This window comes from Tauraco erythrolophus, chromosome 4, assembly GCF_009769465.1.
Source record: "Tauraco erythrolophus isolate bTauEry1 chromosome 4, bTauEry1.pri, whole genome shotgun sequence".
NCBI lineage: Eukaryota > Metazoa > Chordata > Aves > Musophagiformes > Musophagidae > Tauraco > Tauraco erythrolophus.
The window spans coordinates 3,109,318-3,126,435 of NC_141468.1; the positions used below are offsets into that span (position 1 = coordinate 3,109,318).

The 17,118-nt window shown below is 46.1% G+C and overlaps 1 protein-coding gene across 1 annotated transcript in view; it reads left to right on the top strand.

The window, feature by feature from the left end:
• Positions 1–17,118, top strand: part of PLXNA4 (plexin A4) — a 451,603-nt gene that overhangs the window by 213,029 nt on the left and 221,456 nt on the right. The gene's annotated exons all lie outside the window — the stretch shown is intronic.

The window sequence follows — 17,118 nt, forward strand, 5'->3', positions numbered from 1 at the left end:
TAAGGTTCAATGACTCATTAAGCAAATATTACCTACCTGACCTTGGATCATGTAAGTAGCACCAAACAAAACACCCACTTGATATGCTTCCTGTTGCCTTCATGAATTTCCTGGAGGACGTCTGTGTTCCAACAGAACTTTCAGAGCCGTGTGGTTTCCTCCCAGTATCGCCCACTTCCCTGACACCAAGATCCCCCCTAGATGTTGTGTAGTGTGCTCCAACCCTCTCACATCACTGTGCTGCAGTGGTCAACAGTCAGCAATCTCCAGGATGGAGATGGGCCATGATTTCCCATCCTTTCATCCACTCTTCTGGTGGTTTTACCACCCACTAATTCCTGCCTTTAAAAAAGCAACACTAAATAATTGTTCCTTCTTCACCCTCCATGATTTTATAGACCCTCCTCACATCCCCTCCAGGTGACTGTTTTCCAGGCTGTGGCTAACACTGAAATTAAGCCTTTACTTAAACTAGGAGAAGTTTTTTTTCTGGCCCATAAAGCGGGGATACATGTGTTTTTTGGGGGGAGGTGTTTAGCAGGGTTGCTGTGGTCCAAGAGCTCAGATGTGTCATGTTGACAATCCTTCTCCCTATGCAAAGTCAGAGCATTATAGTTTCCAATCTATGACACTCATTTCTTCTGCTTGAATAATTTTATTTTAAATGTTTTGTGTCTCTGTGATGTCTCCAACCGTCTCCCTAAGCTATGGATATTTATACCTCAAATTCAGAGTGGGGAGGGCAGCAACTCTATACATTCATCTTTAATAAAGAGGCTGAGAGATGATGATAACTCAGAAGAAAAGGTGTGATGACAGAGCTGGGATTACTTTCTCATCTGCTCCATGCTGGTCAAGGATGGGATGTCACCTCCAGTACTGAAGTAAAAACAGTCCCAGTTTCCTGTTGGGATGGGGTGGGAAGCTGGAGGCAGGTGATGCTTGTGAGCTTTTGCAAGACTTTGGTCAAGACATGGTTCTTCTTTCTCATCCTTTTAGTGTGCGGGTCCTTTCTTTTCTTTGAGCAGAACAGGGCTCCCTGCATGGTCAATGACCTTAAGCGTGACAATATGCCAATAATCAACCCATTGATTCCAGGTTTGCCCAGAGCATCCTTTTTGTGCAGGCCCATTTGACAACAGGTCACCTCAGATATCGCTACAGCCCTTCAGGTTTAGAGAAACAATACTTTTGGCTCCTTTGGGCTGGTTGGTCTCGTAACACACCCAGGAGCTGCCTTGATTCTCTCTAGGAGAAGGCAATGGGACAGCACTGTTCATTTACTTATTTCCTTAAAAAATGAGATCCAGAACAAGAGGAACAAATTGTTTTTCCTCCAGAAACTTCCAAGAACATATTCTTGCTGAAAATATTCTCACTTCCACTCCCCTGACCGTTACAACATGAGCAGATTCATTTTGTGGTTGTCTATTACGAAGCACAAGCTTGGGCACATTTTTTTAGGAGCCCAAAGTTGTTGATGGAGCCCTATAGAGAACTCAGACCCCTGAGACCCCTGTGATTTATTCGATCATCTCCTCTCACCCATCTTTGAAACCCAAGAGTGTCTCTATGAGAGAGGTTAGTGAAAAGGGCATGGGCTGTTAGTATTTAAAATCTGATCCAATTTCGTGAAACACTCAACACTACAGAAGCCTTTGACTGTCTCTGATTTTATCTGCAACGTAGCACACGACACGAATGACAGCTCTGCCGTCACGGCAATGCAGTCGCTATCTGGGTGCTCATGATATGACCCACTTCAAGTGCTCCAAGTAATTAACATTTATAGGGCCTCGGTGGCTGGAAGTGGGCGCAGGGGGTTGCCTTTGCTGGAGGCAGGACTATGAACAAAGGGGATCGTAGATCCCACCCACTATACAAGCCACGTCGTACAGTTCTTTTCATAAATGGATGAAGATCTGACTTATCAGAGGTTTTCACTGCCCACAGAAATCCGCTGGTGTTGTGAGGTCTGTGGAGATGAGGGACAGGAGAGTGAGGGCTTGACCTGACCTTTTCAAAGGCAGACAGGCACCAGGGCTGATCCTAACCCCAGGGAAGAAGGAGGTTTCTCCTCCTTCCATCTACTGAGATCAACCTTGACTGTGCCCTGGAGATAAGAGTGATTCTGTTGGGTGTGTAGCTGCTCCATCAAAAGCAGTTTTGCCAGGCTTGGCTCCATCAGTCACCAGTCCTCAATGGGAATGGATGCCTCAATGATAAAGCCAGTTTCTCCAGCTTGTCCCAGTCCTATTGTGGCTCTGGCAGACCCTGCAAGTATTGCTCATGCTGTGCCCCAAACTGTTCTGCAATGAGGTGTTTGGACTCAGCTCAGCAAGGCACCCTTTAGCTTGAAACACCTTCAAAGAGTTTTTACTATAAATCTGGCTACAAGAAGGGGCTTTCTCATTCTGCCAAAAAAAAAAAAAATGTTGGGCATTTTAAGGTCAACATGTGCGTGGGAGCACTTTCCTTAGTGCACTGGAGGGTCCTTGGGTTGCACGTGGGGGTTTTTGTCTGGAGCTGAATTCCTTGGGCTCCAAGGGAAACAGGGAACCCAGCTCAGCTCTGTGGCTGGAACGGGTCCTGCAGCTCTTCTAAACGCTGAGAGGTGACAAGCAGCACTTGCCGGTGCTGTCAGATGTGCTGTGCTCTCAGGAGCAGGATGCAACAGCTTTTCACCATCAGAGGAGCTCCATTACATATAAATACATATTTTATAGGAAGATTGATTGAACAAGAGAGATGGGAAGATTTGTCACTGAAACCCAGAGGCGCAATATACAAAAGTCCCATCATTTCACGGAGGTGTGGGCATAAGCGTGTTTCAAACGCAAACGTGCGTTTCGAGTCCCTATAGACAGAGAGGAGAAGGATTGGTGCACACATGGGATGTGCCATGATTTATCAGGAGACCTCCTAGCCTTCACAAAGGCTCTGAGTGAGATACGAGCCAGATGGTGCCTCCCACTGAACGGGATCTGGGGTGGCAGAGGCAGGGAGAGGGCTGCTCCAGGTGTCCTTTCCTCACTGATCTATCCGAATGGCACTTGGCCGTCTATCGAGTTGTTTCCTGATGGTCACAGGAATGTTGATATATCAGAGGCCTGGCTGTTTCTTTTTCTTTTTTTTTTTCGTTTCTGATGTGCAGACACCTGGGAGCCCTCTGCCTCATGCGCTGATCTAGGGGGATAAGGAGCAGATGGGGAATGGTGCTGGAGGGGCAGAGGAAGGAGGCCTGCCATGTCTCTGCATCACCTCTGCTCCTCATCACACATGCACATGCCTCCTCAAGTTCCTCTTCCTTCTCTAACCCTCCCTCAGAATCTCTTTCTCCTCCCAGGTGAGAAGCCTGAGTCCACAAGCATCTTGGAGCCCTCTGCAGGAGTTGAGATGTTTCTTTGACCTGTTTCTCACTATCCCTGCCTCTCTCTCTGATCCCATCTCTCTTTATGGCCCTGTCCTCTCCTTTGCAAGCTTGCACTTGCTTTTTCATCGCTCCTTCACTTCTGGTACGCCTGTTCCTTTGTGCTCTCCTCTTCCACCTGTCCCCACGCTGCTGGCTGACCATGCCTGCTTGCTTCCTTGACGCTTCAGTGTTGACATGCACACGCAGCCCAGCTCTACATGCCAGGAGGTGCAGGATGCTCATTTTCCTGTTGTGGCTTTGGACTAGTATTTGGAAGGTCACCTCCACCACCCCCTAAAATAACTCTGTTTCAGCATGTTGGATCCTGGGTCTCTCCCAGTGCTAGGTGTGTTTTGCAAAGCTGATGCAGAACCTGGAAGCAACTCCAAGACACGAGAATCTCAGCTTTTCCCTTTGATATAGAGACATTAAAGGCAAGATCTAGAGAAAATAGACTTAAAGGCTCAAAAAACAGAAGGCGAACAGCAGGAGGCCTCACCTTTGTATTATTAAAATCCTAAGGTTTTGAGCTGCCTCCTACTTCTGGTTTGCTAATGGCTAGGAAAGCCTCTGTTCTGCAAACGAGTTGTGAGTAACCCTACGTTTGACTCAAGGAAGGAGATTTGCTCTCCATCTCTGCACAGGCAGTTTTGCTTCGTGCAGGTGAGTCAGCTTCACGCTCCAGCGGCAAGTTGTGCTTCTTCCCTGTAAACCAGCGGAGAGTAATCCATGATCTGAGAATAAATCCCATCTGTGCAGTGTTATCATTCCCTGAAACCATTACAGCATGTCGAAGGTGAGACTGGTAGGGTCATGCGTAGCAGGAGCAGATAGGTATTTGGGGGGCTCTTTTAAACTTTGCCAATGCAATATCAAATAAATATGTACTTCAACTAAAGCATGGCAGAAACCACATTTGGTAAAGATTAAGTAACAGTATTGCAAATCATGTTGACAGGGTCTTTTTGGCCTTTCTGTGTCTGTTTCTCATTAAAATGGGGAAGGTTTATACCCATATGTCTCCTGAGATTTATTCTTCTTCCCTTTGCCGCTGAGTCACTATCTGCACCAGAATTATTGTGTGCAAATGAGCTGCAAAAGAAGAGGTGGTGACTGGCCAGTTTACTTCTGATTTCATGACCACTGACTAAAATCTTGTCTGCTGCTTATGTAATCATATCAATTAGTTAAAGCAATCATTAATAACTTTACTTAATTGTAGCTTAATTTCTTCAAATGTGGGCTTTGTACAAGATTTTAATCAGCATTAACTCCTCGGTTTGGAGTGGCTCTTTCCAGGGGATTATCAGTTTGAGTCTGTCCCCAGAAACACTGGCTCAAGATCACAGGTTTTAAAAATAACTCAAGAGTTTTTCCTTTTAATTTGCATTTGTTTGCTTGTAAGCCATCAGGTTGTGTGCAGTCCATGCTTTTCATCATTGGCCCAGAACCAGAAAAGACGGAAATGATCTTGTTTGAAAATAGAAAGCTGAGGTTGTCTAATAAGTGTGACTTTTTGACCTGGGGATTTAAAAGTAGCAGAGACACCCATAAACTGTATATTTTGGCAGTGCTGTTGCAGATTTCGATCATTCGACTCTGCTGTGTTGTAGGCTCTTGGACAACTGACTGTCAACTTGTAGAAGGGACTACTGCACATAGTGTGGAAGGTGACCACTCTGTGCACGTCCACTCTTTGGAGATGGTCAGATCTTCTGCAGGACTCCGCTGTTCAACTTAGGAAACCCAGGAAAGAAGGAAGAGTGTTGACAGTATATTTCTTGCTTGGATTAGTTGGCTGCTCCTAGACCAGACTGACATCCTAGGTAAGAACTGGGTCATCAGAGCTTCTAAGAGGCCCAAGTCAAGAGTTGAAATGCATGCTCTCTTTGCAAAGATGTGTTAGACTCTCTCTAAATCCTCAAAAGAAGAAAACTCCAAGCTGCCCATTTCCTTGCCCAGCTGCCCTGCTCTTGAGAAGTCCTGCATAAAACAGGGAAGAAGAGTTCCTAGAGTTCAGGCAATCTCTAGCAAGCAGCCAGTGTAATCCCAGTTGGCAGTGAGGACAACTTTTGTTCTCTTTGACTGTTCTTCTCTGCCCCTAAAATACCACTCATCACCCTCAGCAAAATCAGAAGCTGAATTCTGCTCTCCCTTGCATTTGTTTTCACCTAATTAAGGGCCTGTTAAATAAGGTCAGATGCCCTCTGAGGAATGACTGCATGGATGGAAAATCCATGGATGCTCAGCTAAGGATGGAAAAGACTGCATGAGTGCCTTGTGTTCCTCAGCCAAGAAGGATAAAAGCGATTTGGCCCACTGGCAAAACTGCAGCACATTGTGCTGCTGACTCTTTTGAAATAATTCTTTATCAGCAAAAGGCATATTATTGCAAAAAGTCATAGTTTAGCTTGGTTTTAACTCGTTTGCTGCTAGCACATGGGTATCCTAGGAGTAAGTAGCTGTGGGAAAATTAAGGGAGTGAGGAGTCCCTTAACCTCCTGTAGGGCTGGTTGTGTGCTCCAGCAGAGACGTAAATAACTCATAAAACTGGGGTGAGCAGGTGAGGAAGCAATTCAAGGTCTTGGAGGTGCTCCACATGAGCCATTTGTGACAAGGGAAATTCTGTTGAGAGCTGTCTCCATCCCATGAGATGCATGGGGATCCGGAGTTTCATTTCCTGGTATCCCTCAGCCTTGGGCTTTTCACACTTGAATTAAGCTCTTTTTCTGCTTTGGAAATGCTTTTGTAAGCCAGTTTCATGCTGTATTCAAGTGCTCCACTTTGCCCTAAAACAAGTACTAAGCTAAGTGCACTGTAAAGGAGAAATCCTTGCAGTTGTGAGGCAGTCCAGGATTTGGGAGACCTAGACTTGCTCACAGAGTCCTTGTATGGCTATGTGCAAACCACTGCGACTCCGTGTCCTGAAGGTACAGAAGATATTTCCCAAGATCAGGACGTCTTTTGGAGCTCTCTGCAACTCTCACCACCGGCTGTTGAACACTGAGGTCTGCTCCTGACACCTGAGGCTGGTGTGCGTGCCCTGATGAAAGTGGGAAAGCTTTGCTGGATCCCAAAGTTCAGAGGGACTTTTGCTATGCTACCATTAAGTATCTAGTCTGAGCTCTGTGGCAGGTGTTGGAGAGGGAACTGTTTCTTGGGAGAATTTTTCTTCTCTTTGTATCCATCCTATAGACGACACTAAGTTATAGCTTTCTTGATCCCATCTAGAGGAAGAATTTGGCAGTCTTTCACTGGAGGGAAGGATTTAATACAAAATGCAGGTCAGTATCCTTTTGTTTCATGCTTGGCCTCGCTTATCCATGCCAGAACTCTGTCTCTTCCAGACCTGCTTGTCCCAGAGAAATGATTTCTCTGCAGTCCATTGCATTGATTACTGGGATCCAGCTGGGAGAGAGTGTATCAATGCAACTGCTCAAGTACTTTTGAGTACAAGTATCTTAGCCATGGGTAGAGACTAAGCCCTGCTTGCTGGCAAGATGTGAATTCATCTAGCTTCCATCTGAGTTGGAGCACTGCTGGTGACATTTTACAGCTGATGAGCAGAGATGGCTGAGTGGTGGTACATCCTTGGTCACGACACATGCCCATGACAGAGTATTGCATCGGAGCTGAGTCTCCCAATCACCCCTGGGCCAGCATTTGGGGTGCACTTATGTCCATACAGATTAACACAATTCTGTGCCTGACACAGTCTTTCTCATGAAAAAACCTATGTGCCATCACGGCGGTGGCATATTTGTGCCTGAACTCTACAGTTATGCTCTCTTCTATGTGTCCAACGTTAGGGGAAGAGCTATGGCTTTCACGCTGCCATCTGTGGATCTGCATTTGGCTTGAACTTCAGCAACGCCTAATGTTAGCATTCATCTCTTAGCTTGCCAAAGAGTCATCCCCATGCCAAGATACTTCCTCTACAGGCTGCTCAAAGACGCAGCGCAGGAGCTGGAGGATGCACCAAGGCTTTTGAAGGTGCTGTGTTCCTGTAGAGGATGGTTTGATTTGTCTTCGAGATTCTTTGCCTTAAGGTGTCCATGTGTTGGACACAATTGTAGGGAGGTTGCCTGGAGACGTGGCATGAGGAATGAGTTGGGTTGGTCAGTCTAATAAACAGCCATGTCTCCCTCCTCCTCTACTCTGTGTTTTTAAGTGAGAACATCGATCCTTCTAACTCACGGGGCTCTGCTTTCACAAAGTAATAGCTGCCCCCTGCCTTGCACAGAGGACAAAAAATGAGTAAGACTGGAGGAAAGAGTGAGCAATGCCCATAAATGCAAAAAGCATTTGTAGAGTCACTCCCCGGGTGAGAAGCGGCAGGGACTATTGATCCTCAGGAGCGGGTGATGGGTGGGAAGCTGTGCAGATGTGTCCCCTGGGGCACACTGCTACCCGTCACACCGCGTGCGGGTCATCTGGTGCTATTGATTGCGGTGTTGTTCCTTTGTGGTGTGACCTCTCCGAGGCAAACACAGACTGTTCGGCAGAGGTACCACGCTGTTTGAGCGAAAGGAGGTGGATCCGTGGATCCCTCCTCTTATTTTCAACAAAAAGTCAACTGCTGTCTTTCTGAGTCCCGGCAGACTGGCAGGTTGTGGTTTCAGCTGGGAATAGGTCAGAGTATTAAGGGCAGCTCAAGGAATTTAGCTGGAAATCTGAAAATCTCCATTCTCCCCTCCCCCAGCCCCTGACCCTGTAATAGACCCAGAAGAAGGAGAGAAGAAAGAGGAAACCTAAGAAGCTGGTGATTACATGTGAAGCCTGGCAGATCTGTAATCCTGGACTCCATTAAACATCTGTCTCCTCCAATCCCACTGACAGCCAGGTCTCCTCCTCTCCATTGCCTCGCACGGACCTTACATTTGCAGGCCACTTGAAAGCACCAGTAGTTAATCATCCCCCTGCTTTGGTATTCCACTCCAGCCAAGCCTGGGCACCAGTGCTCCCAGGGAGGGAGGATTTGGGCAAGACAGAGACCCTGACTCAGAGGTAGAAGCACTTCCATACCTCTTGGGTTTAAGCTTTTAAGTCCAACACATGCTTGAGTGCTTTCCCAGATCGGTGCCCGGTGGCTGTTGGGGACCATTGTCTTAATCATCACATTTTAAATATGCTTCAAAAGTTGTTTCTATTGCAGGCTCAGGTATCTTATTACTGTCTTTGAAGCCAGTATTTGCTCTCTTGGGACATTTCCTGACACCATAAATGCACAGAGTTACCATTTGCTAATGTCTTTTCTATCTTTCATGTGATACCTCTGAACTCCCAAGCATGCTTCTTGCTAGTGGGGATTAATTGGCATTTTGTTGTCAGATTCAGGGAAAACTTTTTTAAGTGGCCCAGAATTTCCTGTGTTGTCTGCATTTTTGGCTCTGAGTCTTTCTTGCTTTAGGTCCCTGCTAAATGTCTCTCATCACTTTATATTAATTGATATAGTCATTATCATCACAGACGTGTGTAGTAGGAACCAGAAAATGAGATCCATTCCAGCACCTGTCCTTGAAAGACAAACTGGCTTTTATGTTCTTTTCTATTAAAAAAAACCAACTTCAATGTCATACTGTGACATTAAAGTTTTTTCCATTTTTTTTTCAGAGTTTTTTTTTTTTTCCCAGTTTTTGTTATATTCCAGTTTGTGATTGCAGACAAGTGTACTCAAGTATCCTGAAAATTATTTTCTTGCTTTATCTCCTAACCGGATGAGGAAGCAATGGGAATCCTTGAGACCTCATTTAGTTTGTCTTGGTTTGGTTTATTCCTTTAGAAAGATATTTAGGACCAGTGAACTGAGCACTTGGTCAATACTCTGTTGCATAGGGTATATCTATGGTTTTGTTTGTAATACAGGCTTGACCTGCGTAGCCAGTTGTGTAGATGGACAGTGCAGCCCAGGAAGACACCCAGTGCTGGAAGGACATTCCCCACAGTCCGGGCACACGCTTGTGGTTGTGTCTGTATGATAAACATATCAAGGTCAGCGTTTTGGGGTGGTTGGGAAGATTTGAAGGGACAGAAAAATCAATTCAGAAAGTTGTGTGGACAGATCAGTAGGTGTTTGCCTGCCCATTCCGTGGATGTTCTACATGGACGGGACAATTTCTCTACCAAACGCCCCATGTGTCATTGCCTTAATAAGAGTCAGGCTAAGGTTGGGACTTTTTGAAATAATGGTCCTTAAACTCTTAGTTCTGCTGTCTCATCCCAACCTCAGCACTTTTCACCTCATTCTGACTCCCTGGAAATCCTTTCTTTAATTCTCCTAATGAATTCACTTATTTTCATCTAGTCTTGAACTCCTATATAAAAACCTGTTCTTGTGTCCCTCTTCTGAGAGCTTGGATCCACGGATGCCTTTGTTATGTATTTATGAACTTGTAAAGCCCTTTGGATTTCTTGAGGATGAAAGTGTTTGTACAAGATCCCTGCTCCCATGACGTCATTTAGGAAGCTTTCTTTGGAAGGAACCTTCCAAGAACTTTTGAAGTTCACGTGTCAGTAGTTTCTGCCTCAAAGAGCAAAGGTAACCCATGCGTTTCCTTCAAGCATCGCGTCAGGAATGTGTTTTGATGGAGTATCAACTCCAGGATGATTCACATAATTAATATTGCATTCACAGAGCACTGGCATAAAGGAGACAGGCAGACCTTTGCATTGACCTAGCCTCCATCAGGACAAAGTATCCTTTTTTCCCCAGCAACTATACTAATAAATGCAGTAAACCAGGGCGCGCTGTCTAGTGCTGAGACCAAACAGCATGGTGTGGCCCAGAGCTCCATCCAGATCATGTAAGGCATAAACCCAAGCCATCCCAAGACATTGTTTGAGAGATTGCGATTTGAATAGCCAAATCCACACAAGAGACCATGAAGAATTTGACGATGTGGACTCTCATGGCTCCGCAGAACCTCTCCAGCTGTAGGAGGATCCATGGGACTCTGTTTTTCCTTCACACCACTGATCATCCTGAAGCCTTTAACCCTGGGAAGGGAAGCCTGTGTAGTGTTATCTTCTACAGAGAGTTTTCAGGACCAGCAGTTAGAGGGATCCTCTTTTGGCTTCCTCATGATATAAACTCATCTGCCAGCCGTTGGATGGAGAAGAGGTACGTAACTCCCTGATTGCTGTTTTTGCATTCCCTGTAATTGTTTCTGAAAACAGTGTTGACATTTAGGCAAGGCTCTTCAGGCAGCTGCTACTGCAAACACTGAGCGCTTGGAGCCTCCCCATGTGCTCTGGCTGGGCTGAAGTGTTCCGTGCTTTGCTACAGCCGGCTCCGAGCAGAACGCTGGTAAGGGACAGGACGTCTTTCACCCGCCGAATGCAGCGTCAAAATGAGCCAAGAGAGATTTGAAAACTCTTTCGTCTCCAAAACAGATGGGGAGATGTTTTTCTTTTCCTTCTGGAGGGAGCTGGGGAGATGTTTTTCTTTTCCTTTTGGAGCGAGCTGTGTGCTCTGTTTTTCAAGAACAGCCCTCCCAGACTCTCCTTGTCTTGCAACCCTCTTAACAACCATCGCCTCTGCTGCTGGGCAAGGAGGGCTGAAGAAGCAGTTAGGAGACCCATGGCACATTTTTTAGCAACTCGTAGGATATGGCTTATGAGTCCTTACCCGAGCACCTTTTCTTTCATTGTGCCCTCAACTGACACCCTTGAAACTAAAAGGCGTTTGGCAACTGGGTCTGACACAGAAACTAGTGTGAACGAAGGCTCTTGCTCTCTGTGAGCTGCTGGTGTGTAAAGGGAAGCCATCTCCTTCCACACTAAGACACTAAGGTTTGTGTGTTCACGCATCTGTGCTATAATCGCTTCCAAAAGGGTTTTTCTTTGCTGCTTCAGATTTTTTTTTCCTCTCTCTCTCCAAAAGCATTATCTATCCCCGAGACTTTCACCTCGGGCCATTAACTGGCAGGTTGGTCATTATAAACCACTTGGCAGTGACTGATTGTGGGGATCTCTTTTGCTCCAGAAAATGTGGAACTGATTGTCTGGGTTGACCCCATTTGACCTCAGGAATTCTGCATTTAACCTGGCTTCAGACATAATAAACTCCAGTAATTAGCAGAGAAATTCAGCGGTGACATGTATAATTGATTGGAAATGCCGGTCCCCGTTGAGATGCGAAGCTGTGCTGGGGGAAGGCACCTGACCAGCAGCGGCGTGGGCTGTGAAGGGGGTCATTGGGATGCTGTCAGGAGGCAGGAAAATGCAGAGAAGGAATGTGGAGCATGTTGTAGGTTTGCTTTTCTTTCCAGCTGAGCATGCGGCAGGTTTGCTTTTCTTTCCAGCTAATGGGCTTGGTGAACATGCTATCCATCACTAATTGCTTATCCCTTTACTCAGCACTTTCCCAAGGTTGAGCTCACACTTTTGGGAAAACACACCTCATCTCTTCACAGTCCATCTTAGCCGTGTGCTTACAAAAAGAAAAACACCTTCTGTGATCCTCATTCCAAAATCCAGCAGTTTGTGTCCCACCAAGGAGGCAGGTATGGGTCTTGTTTGGAAGAACATTGTCTTTTCCATGGCGTGGGCTGATGATACCTTTCTCTTCCGCGTCAGTATGGATCTGTGATAGCCATTCCCAGGCCCTGCATTTGTGCTTCTAGGTTGATGAGAGTTGAAAAAAAGAAAACATTTAAAATTAATTTATTGGTTTGTGCTTAAAGCTGGCCAATTCACTGCCCTGTTTCATGCCACAGCCTCAAGACCAGTTGTGTGCACACCTTGGAGGATGGTGCTCTGTGACATGGGACTAGGAATGGCCTGGGAGTGGAGGAGGGATTGCCTTCATCTGCTGTTCCTGCTTTTTTTTTTTTTTTAATCATCGTTTTCCTGACTTCTGCAAGCAGTGACCTGGTGGCCACGTGGACTTTAGGTTACATGTGTATCAGTACTAGGGAGCGTGACCAAGCATTGGAGGTGGATTGTCTCGTTCATTAAATTGGTGCGATGGCACTTGGCACATCCTCACTGTGGGGCTGATGAGCTGTCTCCCAGACTCTCCTGGACATGGTTCAGGGACAACCATGGCCAGCGACTGATTGTGAGAAGCAGTTTGGTTGCAGCTGCAAGGTAATGGAATTTAGTGATGTGTACATCTGCTATTCTATACTCGCTGGCCTTAGGACCAGAGAGTAATGTAGGGCACATTAAATTCACCAGTGCAGATACAACTTCACGGAGCAGTACAAACACAGTGTTACGTGATTTGTGCAGGTGGGTAGGGTCTCTGCACCACTTCACAGGATGGGAGCTATTGCAAGCCGTCAGCTTGACCAATTGATGGTTTTAGCTTGCACTTCTCAGTAAACATTTGAAATACTGGTTAAGAATGGAAGTCTATCCTACAAACAGGGCAGCAGGGGGCCTATGGGAAAGCTGGAGAGGGACTTTTTACAAGGGCATGTAGTGACAGGACAAGGGGCAATGGATTTAAACTGAAAGAGGGGAGATTTCGATTAGATCTAAGGAAGAAATTTTTACATTGAGGGTGGTGAGGCACTGGAACAGGTTGCTCAGAGATGTTGTGGCTGCCCCATCCCTGGAAGTGTTCAAGGACAGGTCAGATGAGGCTTTGAGCAATCTGGTGTAGTGGAAGGTGTCGCTGCCCATGGCAGGGGTGTTGGAATGAGATGATCTTTGAGATCCCTTCCAACCCAAATCGTTCTATGATTCTATGAAAAGTGGGTACGTTTGGGAAAAGCCCACACACACAGCCCAATGGAACAGACTTGCTGTGTGCAGCTGGGTCGCTGAGCTGGCAGCATCCTCTGGTTAAGGTTGTCTGTGGATGCATGAGCATCCCTGGAGGTGGCTGTCGATGCTGAAGGGATAGCTGCTTGTTGGTGACCTCAGGCACATGCCTGACCACAAGGACCTCGTGTTTTCATGATGCAAGACAAGTCTCTGTGTGGTAAGAGGTCTAGGAGGGGCTGGGAAGGTCAGCTGTGATGTCCTCAAGACCTATCAGTGGTGCTGTCCAAACAGCAGTTGGACACAGTAGCAGGCTGTCTTTCACTCTTCTTTATGTGCTGATCTCCTGGGCTGTGCCGACATCACCAGGGAAACACATCTAGCACAAGCTCCAACACCGAACACCACTAGCACGTAATTATTATCACAGTTCCTGCCCTGGGTTTATCCTATGCCAGGCAGCTCTCCTCCAGGCAGTGCCAAGGCAAGGCTCAGGGAAATGCCACGGGCAGCTCCCTGGCAGTAGGGACATATTAACCATGACTTCAGGAAAAAAAGGAAGAAAAGAAAATTTAGGGATGTAGACACTCTGTCGCTTGCCAGCAAGGCTTTAGAAGGGTCTTTGGCTGGTTTTATTTGATAACATGGATACAACCTGGGAGGGTAACAGTTTGGTGCAGCTATCATGCCGTGAAGACTCTCCATTTGCTAATGCAATAGAAATCAGTGTATTGATGTGGGTTTCACAACCCACTGGTGTCTCCTGGTGCTCTTTAGACACCAGAAGTTTACCTGCCTCTGTGCATCCAAGCTCCTTCAGGAATGGTTTGCTTGAGGTTCACCACCTCCTCCCAGCAAAGGGAGCCTCCAAAAACCAAGTCAGGGCTTCAGGGAGACTTTTATACCCTGGATCAATAAATTAAAAAGGGGAAAAAACAATACAGTGACAACACCATATGCACTGAAGCATCCTGCGGAGATTGCGGAGTCTCAAAACAAACATTAGATGTGTAAACAGTGTATCAGCATTCCTTCGTGAGGGTAACTGCAGACCCATTTATTGCCTTCTGATCATTTATTTTCATTGATGTTCATAGCTAAACAGACAAAAGTGCTTGTGGCAAATATGGTAGGCTCTCCCTGCTCCCGCACAAGCCAAACAGTCCTCCTTTCTCTTTTCTAGACTTTCTTTTTAAACTGATGATCAATCCACCTACTACTGATTGTGGCACAAAGTTTACAGAATCAACAGTTTGCACTGACTCCTTGCCCTGTCTTCAGTGCTCAGACAGCTTTGGGGTGTTATTCCTTCCACTTAGAGGAACAGCAGTAGTGGTTGCAGTGCAAAAGATCTTTGAAATACTGAGGTATTTGTATTTGAAGTATGTGCTCGAGTTTCTGTGAGCCTCTGCTTGCTCACGCAGCTGTTTAAGAGAAGGAATGAGAGTTCAAACCTGAGAAAGAACTGCAGATTTGAATCATTTTTTCTTAAAGCAAAGAGACTATTTGTAGGTTTTAGAATCGACAGTTTTGCCCCAGGGTCCTAGAAAAATAGCAAGCTTCTTTATTGGGCAGATGAAATTTTCTTGCTTAGCTCTGTCAGCTGGGTCAGGAAATACCCTGTGCATTTCAATGAGACAATTTTATTCTTTTTTGGCTTGTTTTTTTTTTTTTTTCCTGCCATCCTACCCCTCCAAGATATTAACTTTGTTTATTTTATTTCACCAAGTGAAAAGTCACTCTGAATTTAGTGCTCCATTTGTGGGAAAAAGATATTTGTTCTGGCTCTGTGATTTGCTCTTAGCCCGGGATGCTGCTGTTTCTCCTGTTGGCCATGAGAATGGTCATGTGCAACATAGACTTGATGTAGTTATTTATTGACTCCTTAGTGATTTCTTGAAAGATTTCACAAAAATATGCAGCCTTTTCCCAAATACCATCTCTCTGGGGTGGGTCTCGGAGCAGGTTGTGGGCAAACGAGTTCCTTTAGTGGCAGGAGCCTCGTTGCATCCTTCCCCCATCATGCAGCAGGTCTGTTGTGAGATGACATGGGTGACTGGAAGGATGATGCTTCAGTTCAGCGTATGTAGGACAGACAGAAAACCTGGACCTACTGCACATACGTGGATCTGCTGTAACGTTCATGCCAGGTCACACGGCAAAAGGAAAGCCATGCCACGCAGACATTACCCAGCACTCCTCGGAGTTACATCCCTCCCCCTCCACCTTAAAAGAAGAGTCAGCATTGCGCTGATGTAAGAAATTCATCACTTGCATGGGTTAGACCGAATTCTGCAAACCTTAAAGTATAGAAGATAGAAAGCAGGGAATCAGGCTTATTTTTGTTGAACAGCAAATTCACAAATGATAAAGTGTATAGCCTCACTGTCATATGATGAACCAACATGCAGCCTTCTGTAAATATATATCTGTGTTTATGTAGGACCTCAATGGGCGTTACAAAACGTTGAGTCTTGTTCTGTAACCCCTCTGTGTGCTCAATATCCTCTGAAATTGCTGACCTCCTTGGATGCTCCAGTATGTACTTCATCTATATTACACACATGCAGAAAAACAGGAGAATCACCTTATCTGCCTGGGAAGCACATCTGGGATGGAAGGCAGCATGTGTTTGGCAGTGCACAGTACCGTTACACTAATGCATCTGCAAATGCACCAGGAGGCTGGCGAGGGGCTGTTTGGATAATGGAGTGGCTGGGCTAATAGAATTAGCCTCCCATTCACAGCCAGAGCTGGGAGGAGGGGAAATGTCCCTTTCAGTCTTCCCAATTATTTCCTGACATCTTATTCCCCCATGACAGCCCAGGAAGGGAAGCAGGAAAGGGAGAGTCTTAAAGCGCAGTGAAAATGTGCTTATTGCACTAACACAGCGCTGGTGCTTTCTGTCCCAGTAAAGAAGAGGGAAGGAAACCAAGTCACTGGGTGGTGATGCCTTCACTTGGACGTCTGAGCACAGACTTTAGGAGTCCTGAGCCACCGTCACGCTTCACAAACCACCCTTCCCTCGAAAGGGGCAAGGTTGGAAATGCATTTGTCACTTGAGCTCCAGACAGCGAACGACACTGATTTAATTAACCCGGTGAGCCCTGCTGGTCTTGTCTATGAGAGCTCAGGACATCATGATGTGTGGATGAGTGGAGGCAGGGTGCAGAGTGAAAGGGGAAGAGGGCGAAGACATGTGGCTGTTGGACCGTCAGAAGCCGTCTCAAAGCACTTTGCTTCTCTCAAGCAAAAGCCCTTTACAATTAGTTTTGATGTGATTTACATTTACTCTGAGGCGTCTGCATAATGGGATATAATGCACAGGAAATGCAGTCACGAGCTTCTGAAAGCTTTTGGGGACGGACAATTCCCACAGAGCATGAAATCTCCCTTTTACTGCAGCTGGAAGTGAGTCCAGCCTTTACAGAACGTGCCTTCATGGGCTAAAATGCCAGAAATACACCTACCAATCTCTCTGACCTGTCAATTGTGTTTATGAAGTGCCCATCATCGTGGTCTCTGGGCTTAACCTTTCTTTTCCTCCTTTGCTATGGATTTATTGAGACCTTGGACTTGTCACTTAGACACCTCCCCCAGGCAGGAGGATTTTCATCTGTAGCAGAGTAAAAGGCAGAGGAATATTGCTTTATTGTCAGTGAGGGGAAGATCAGGGGCTGCTGGAAGCTGGACTGCCTCTCCCCACACATGGCAAGCTTGGTGGGCACGTTTGCTATGGGAGACATCAGTCCTACTTGTAGAAAGTCACCTTGGCCAAGGGTCTGTGAAATTTTAATGCTCCCCACCAAATATTGACTCTCCGAGGGCATCTGAGCGAGCCTTTTGTGGAGAAGTCGATATTTATCTGACGTTTCAGTGGATAATGTTGCTTTTCTCTGAATTTCCATTAGAATCCGCTGGCCTCTCCCAAACTCATGGCACAGTATCCGAGGCGAGATGCAAACATGTGATCAGAAGGAAGCGTTCCCTTCGGA